Raw genomic sequence first — 8025 nt, forward strand, 5'->3', positions numbered from 1 at the left:
AGAGAAAGCGGAAAAGAAAAAACTTGAGAAATAAAAAATGGAGAAGGATAAGGAAGAGAGAGAGGAGAAGGAAAAATAGGAAAAGGAGAAAGAAGAGAAGGAGAAAAAGGAGAAAGAGGAGAAGGAGAAACAATGAAAAGAGGAGAAGGAGAAACAACAGAAAGAGGAGAAGGAGAAACAACAGAAAGAAGAGAAGGAGAAACTAGAAAAGGAGGAGGACAAGGAGAAAGAGGAGAAGGAGAAAGAGGAAAAAGAAAAGGATGACAAGGAGGCCAAGGCGAAAAAACAACAGGAGAAGAGGAGACAAGAGGAGCTCAAGGAAAAAGAAGGAGGACAGACTCTTAAGGCAACCAGAGAGAAAGATCAGACTAAACAAGTTGATCCCACTGGTCGTAGTGACCTGACTCTTGCCTATTTCACCAGGTTAGAACATGAAAGTGAGCTACTCCAAAGCATTCAACTGGCTCAAGAACGATTGGAGGAACTGAGGAAGAAGAAAGAAAAGGATGTTATCCAATTTTATGTTGATACTCTCTCGAGATTCGTCCCTAATTCCACTCTTCCCATTACCAATCCTTTAATGGCCTAGCTAAAATTCCCATGCACTTTAGTAGGTGATCAAGTGCAATCTTTAGAAGATGTTGCTCAAGTTTCTGCAGAGAAGAAGCATTAAAAAGCTTTGAAAGTTGCATTAGTAAAGCACATGGATGAAGATAGAGAAAAGCTAATACATTAGAGAGATGATATCAGTCTGGCCATGGCTAAAGGTAATAAAGATCTGAGCAAAATCTACTAACCTCACCTATTTTGCGAGGATGCTCTAAAAAATAAAGGTCAACTCCAATCAGAACTGAAGAAGTATGGGGAGACCTTCAAAGTTCCTTATGATTCCTTCACTATGTATGGGCAGACAATAAAGACTTTTAGTGAACAGATAGCTAGGATTGACTCTGAGATCTACAAGCAGAATCATCATCTACAGGAGTTATAGATGTCGTCGCTACCGAAGTTGCATATTCTTTAGAAGTTGTTTCTGAACATGGAAGCTATCATTGTTACTCAGGAGATTAGTACCATGGATGCCATGGAGGAGCTAGCTTTTCAGATGAAGAGACAGAGTGAAATTGCGGCTCACTGCTAGATACCTGGTCTATCGACATGAATTTTTTTTTGAAAGAATTTAAATTTATTATTGAGAAGTTTTATTCCTTATTGTCATAGACATATCCTCTATTTTCATGATTATGTAATATGTTTTTGGTCAAGTTCCAATGCATGTTTTACTTTGTCATTGTTGGCAAAGGGGCAATAGTATTTTGTCATGAAATTTTTATGGGGAGTAGCATTGAACTAGCAAAGGAAGTAGTGTATATGCTTAGGGGGAGTAATTTTGATTATGACATCTATTTTTATTTTGGAAGCACTTAGATGTCAAAATTTTCCTAAGTGTTTCCATCAATGCCAAAGGGGGATATTGTTGGCATTTTGATAATGTTTGTACTTAGTTGAGGTGGTTGTAGGCATTTTTAGTTGTGATTGTCATTGATGGACACACACTTATTTTATGTATGAGTTATTCTCCACTAGTAATATGTGTTGTATTGTTCACACCAGTATTATATGTCATTGTATGTATAGTCTTTATTTGTAGAAGACTATTGGTGTTTTGCAGAAGGAGCTTACTGATCAAGGCATGACTGAAGACCTCAAGCAGTATGAAGACCTCAAGCGGAACGAGGACCCCTAGTGGTAGTTAATCTTTTTTATCAAAACACTATGTTCCAGTTTACCAATTTTTGTTTGTTAACCGGTAATCACTAAACTATGTTAAACTGGTAAAATTGTATAGTGTGATGAGTTATCATCCATCGACACTTTGGCGGTGTTTCTGTGTCGTGTTACCAAATGTGTCTAGATGCTTTGAACCTAGGAAATTGTAATCCAATCTCATTGGACCGACATGAAAGCAACTTCCTATTTAAGAACAACATGTCTAGGGATTTAACAAGTGTGTATGTGTGTTGAAGAGTGAATTTGTTATAGAAACATCGTGCGATAGAGATTGAACATGCAAAGGATAGAAGACTGAAGTAATGCTGCAATGTATTAACAGAGAATAGTCAAGGATCTAATCAATCATTTTGTGCTACTTTCTATATCATTCACTTGTTGATTACTAATCTTTTTGACAAGTCTGAAACCCTTAACCGGGTAGGCCTAGTAAAGCCTATTGTAAATCCTCTAACAAGGTGGTTCACAGTTGTGGATCTAAAATCCTCTAACAGGGTAGTCTTTAACAAGACTTATCTCCTAACAGAGATCTAGATTCCTAACAAGATATGTTCTGGTGAAGAACATTGTAAGGCCTTAACCAGTCTGACCTTAACCTGTCTGGTTACTATTCTGCAGATAGTTGACTTGTGAGTTTTACTCACCGTGGTTTTTCCCATTTGGGTTTCCACATCAAAATATTTTGTGTTATGGTGATTGTGCTTCTGTGGGTGAATGCTTTATTTTCTATTTGGTTTATCTATGTTTTAACTAGTTTGTTGTTTAAACTACTATACCGGTCTGTAGTAAAATTGCTTAAGAGTTTCATTAGGTTTTTGTGCATACTAATTCACCCCCCCCTCTTAGTATTCATCAAAAAACATGCATTTAAAAAGTACAATCTTAAAAATGGTGATTCAGAGTACGATAAGTTTCATAAACATGCTTTCTTTCTCTTCGCTTCAGAATCAGAACTTGCATTTTAAAGCTTGCCATTCTTGCAAACACACATTTTGATGTGTCAAAACTTGCGTTTAGGAAGAAAAGGATTGAAAATGATGATCTCGGAGTATGATAAGTTTCGTAATCACACTTCAATGTTCGTCGCTTTAGAATGAGAACTTGCATTTTCAATCTTATGTTAACTCCAAACACACATTTTCATGCTTCAAAACTTGCATTTATGAAGCACGAGCTTGAAAATGATAATTTGGGAGTACGATAAGTTTCATAATCTAAACTTTCATGTTGGTGGCTTCGAAATCAGAACTTGCATTTTCAAGCTTGTGTTACCTCCAAACACACATTTTGATGCTTTAAAACTTGTGTTTAAGAAGCAAAAGATTGAAAATGATGATCTGGGAGTATGATAAGTTTCTTAATCATGCTTTAATGTTCATGGCTTTGGAATAAAAAATTGCATTTTAAATCTTGTGATACCTCCAAACACATATTTTGATGCTTCAAAACTTGCGTTTAGGAAGCACAAGCTTGAGGATGTTGATTTGGGAGTCTGATAAGTTTCATAATCGGGCATTCATGTTTGTGGCTTTGATGTTTCAAAACTTGCATTTAGAAAGCACAAGCTTGAAAATAATGATTTGGGAGTACGACAAGTTTCATAATTGTGCTTTCATGTTTAGGACTTTGGAATCAGAGCTTTCATTTTCAAGCTTGTGTTACCTGCAAATGCTATTTAATGTTTGTTGCTTCTGAATCAGAACTTGCATTTTCAAGCTAGTGTTACCTCCAAACACACATTTTGATGCTTCAAAACTTAAGTTTATGAAGAACAAGCTTGAAAATGATGATTTCGGAGTATGATAAGTTTTATAATCAAGATTTCATGTTCATGGATTCTGAATAAACACTTGCATTTTCAAGCTTGTGTTACCTCCAAACACATTTTCAACCTTAAATATGATGATTTGGGAATACCATAAGTTTTATAATTGCGCTTTCATGTTCGGGGCTTCAAAATCAGATGTTCCATTTACAAGCTTGTTGTGTCTCCAAACACCCATTTTGATGCTTCAAAACTTGCATTTAAGAAGGACAAGCTTTAAAATGATGATTTGGGAGTATGATAAGTTTCATAATCACACTTTCATACTCGTGGCTTCAGAATCATAACTTGCATTTTCAAGCTTGTTGTGCCTCCAAACACCCATTTTGATGTTGTAAAATTTACGTTCAGAAAGCACAAGCTCCAAAATGATGATTTGGGAGTACGATAAGTTTCACAATCGCGTTTTCATGCTCATGGTTTCGATATCAAAACATGCATTTTCAAGCTTGTTGTAACTCGAAACACACATTTTTATGCTTCAAAACTTGCGTTTAGGAAGCACAAGCTTCAAAAACATGATTTAGGAGTACGATAAGTTTCATAATCAGGCTTTCACATTTGTGTGTCCAAAATCAGAACTTGCATTTTCAAGCTTGCGTTACATCAAAGAATATTGTTTGATGCTTCAATACTTGCATTTAGGAAGCACAAGCTTGAAAATGATGATCTGCAAGTATGATATGTTTCATAATCGCGCTTTCATGTTCATGTTTTTTAGAATCAGAACATGCATTTTCAAGCATGTGTTACCTCCAAACACACATTCTGGTGCTTCAAAATTTGCATTCAGGACACACAAGTTTAAAAATGATGATTTAGGAGTACAATAAGTTTTATAATTGCGCTTTCATGTTCATGGCTTCGGAATCAGAACTTGTATTTTCAAGCTTTTATTTCCTCCAAACACACATTTTGATGTTACAATACTTTCTTTTAGGAAGCACAAGATTGAAAATGATGATATTGGAGTATGATAAGTGTCATAATTGCACCCCAATGTTTAGGGCTTTCTAAAACAGAACTTGCATTTTCACACTTGTTGTGCCACCAAACACACATTTTCGTGCTTCAAAACTCGCGTTTAGGAAGCGAAATCTTGAAATCGAGTATTTGGTAGTACAATAAGTTCCATAATTGTTCTTAAATGTTCGTGGTTTCTAAATCAGAACTTCCATTTTAAAGTTTGTGTTAGCTACAAAAACACATTTTGATGCTTCAAAACATGAATTTAAAAAGAACAATCTTGAAAATGATGATTCAGAGTACGATAAGTTTCATAATCATGCTTTCATGCTCTTGGCTTCGGAATCAGAAACTTGCATTTTCAAGCTTGCCATGCTGGCAAACACACATTTTGATGCGTCAAAACTTGCGTTGAGGAAGAAAAGGCTTGAAAATGATGATCTGGGAGTACGATAAGTTTCATAATCACACTTCAATGTTCATCTTTTGAGAATCAAAACTTGTATTTTCAAGCTTGTGTTACTTGAAAACACACATTTTCATGCTTCAAAACATGCATTTACAAAGCACGAGCTTGAAAATGATGATTTGGGAGTACGATAAGTTTCATAATCTCAATTTCATGTTTGTGTCTTCAGAATCAGAACTTGCATTTTCAATCTTGTTGTGCCTCCAAACACACATTTTGATGCTTCAAAACTTACGTTTAGGAAGCACAAGCTTGAAAATGATTATTTGGGAGTATGATAAGTTTCATAATTGCTCTTTAATATTTGTTGCTTCTAAATCAAAAGTTGTATTTTTGAGCTTGTTTACCTCCTAACACACATTTTGATGCTTCAAAACATGCATATAGCAAGCACAAGCTTGAAAATTATGATTTGGGAGTACGATAATTTTGATAATCGCGCTTTCATGATCATAGCTTCGAAATCAGAACTCACATTTTCAAGCTTGGGTTATCTCCAAACACACACTTTGATGCTTCAAAACTTGAATTTAGGAAGCAGAAGCTTTACAATTATTATTTGGGAGTACGATATGTTTCATAATAGTGCTTTAATGTCCATGGTTTTAGAATCAGATGTTTCATTTTCAAGCTTTGTGCCTCTAAACACACATTTTGATGCTTGAAAACTTGTGTTTAGGAAACACAAGCTTGAAACTGATAATTTTGGAGTATAATAATTTTCATAATAGAATGTTCATGTTCATGTCTTTGGAATAAGAACTTGCATACCCAATCCTGTTTTGCCTCTAAACACACATTTTGATGCTTCAAAACTTGTGTTTAGGAAGCACAAGCTTGAAAATGATAATTTAAGAGTATGATATGTTTCATAATCACGCTTTCATCTTCATGTCTTCATGATCAGAAATTGTATTTTCAAGCTTGAGTTACCTCTAAACACACATTTTGATGCTTCAAAACTTGCGTTTAGGAAGCACAAGATTGAAAATGATGATTTGGGAGAATGATAAGTTTCATAATCACACTTTAATGTTCGTGGATGTTGATTTGGGAGTATGATAGGTTTCATAATCAAGCATTCATGTTCGTGGCTTCAAAATCAAAACTTGCATTTTCTAGCTTGCCTTACCTCCAAACACACATTTTGATGTTTGAAAACTTGCGTTTAAAAATCACAAACTTGAAAATAATGATTTGGGAGTATGACAAGTTTCATAATCGCACTTTCATGTTCATGACTTTGGAATTAGAAATTTGATTTTCATGCTTGTGTTACCTGCAAACACTCTTTAATGTTTGTTGCTTCTAAATCAGATCTTGCATTTTCAAGCTAGTGTTACCTTCAAACACTCATTTTGACGCTTCAAAACTTACATTTAGGAAGCACAAGTTTGAAAATGATGATTTGGGACTACGATAAGTTTCATAATCAAGATTCCATGTTCATGGTTTCTGAGTAAACACTTGCATTTTCAATCTTGTGTTACCTCCAAACACATTTTTTTATGATTCAAAACTTGCGTTTAGGAAGCGCAAGCTTAAAAATGATGATTTGGGAATACCATAAGTTTTATAATCACGCATTCATGTTTGTGGATTTGGAGTCAGAACTTCCATTTACAAGGTTGTTGTGTTTCCAAACACCCATTTCGATGCTTCAAAACTTGCATTTAAGAAGGACAAGCTTCAAAATGATGATTTGGGAGTATGATAAGTTTCATAATGATGCTTTAATGTTCATGACTTTGGAATAAAAACTTGCATTTTCAATCTTGTGATACCTCCAAACACATATTTGGATGCTTCAAAACTTGCATTTAGGAAGCACAAGCTTGAGGATGTTGATTTGTGAGTATGATAAGTTTCATAATCAGGCATTCATGTTCATGGTTTTGAAATCAGAACTTTCATTTTCAAGCTTGCCTTACCTCTAGACACACATTTTGATGTTTGAAAACTTGCGTTTAGAAAGCACAAGCTTGAAAATAATGATTTGGGAGTACAACAAGTTTCACAATCACGCTTTCATGTACATGACTTTGGAATCGAAAGATTCATTTTCAAGCTTGTGTTACCTGTAAAATGCTCTTTAATGTTTGTCACTTCTGAATCAAAACTTGCATTTTCAAGCTAGTGTTGCCTCCAAACACACATTTTGATGCTTCAAAACTTACGTTTAGGAAGCACAAGTTTGAAAATGATGATTTGGGAGTATGATAAGTTTTATAATAAAGATTTCATGTTCATGCCTTCTGAATAAGCACTTGCTTTTTCAAACTTGTGTTACCTCCAAACACATTTTTTGATGATTCAAAACTTGCGTTTAGGAAGCCCGAGCTTAAAAATGATGATTTGGGAATACCATAAGTTTTATAATCGAGCTTTCATGTTCATGGCTTCGGAATCAGAACTTCCATTTACAAGCTTGTTGTGTCTCCAAACACCCATTTCAATGCTTCAAATCTTGCATTTAAGAAGGTTAAGCTTCAAAATGATGATTTGGGAGTATGATAAGTTTGATATTCGCGCTTTCATACTTGTGGCTTCAGAATCATAACTTGCATTTTCAAGCTTGTTGTGCCTCCAAACAACCATTTTGATGTTGTAAAACTTTCGTTTAGAAAGCACAAGCTCCAAAATGATGATTTGGAGTACAATAAGTTTCACAATCGCGCTTTCATGCTCGTGGCTTCATAATTAAAACATGCATTTTCAAGCTTTTACCTCGAAACACACATTTTAATGCTTCAAAACTTGCGTTTAGGAAGCACAAGCTTCAAAATGATGATTTAGGAGTATGATAAGTTTCATAATCGCACTTTCATATTTCTATGTCGTTACATCAAAGCATACAGTTTGATGCTTCAATACTTGCATTTAGGAAGCACAAGCTTGAAAATGATGATCTGCAAGTACGATATGTTTCATAATCATGCTTTCATGTTCATCTTTTCAGAATCATAACATGCAT

Source organism: Cryptomeria japonica, chromosome 2 (assembly GCF_030272615.1).
Source record: "Cryptomeria japonica chromosome 2, Sugi_1.0, whole genome shotgun sequence".
In the NCBI taxonomy this organism is placed as follows: Eukaryota; Viridiplantae; Streptophyta; class Pinopsida; order Cupressales; family Cupressaceae; genus Cryptomeria; species Cryptomeria japonica.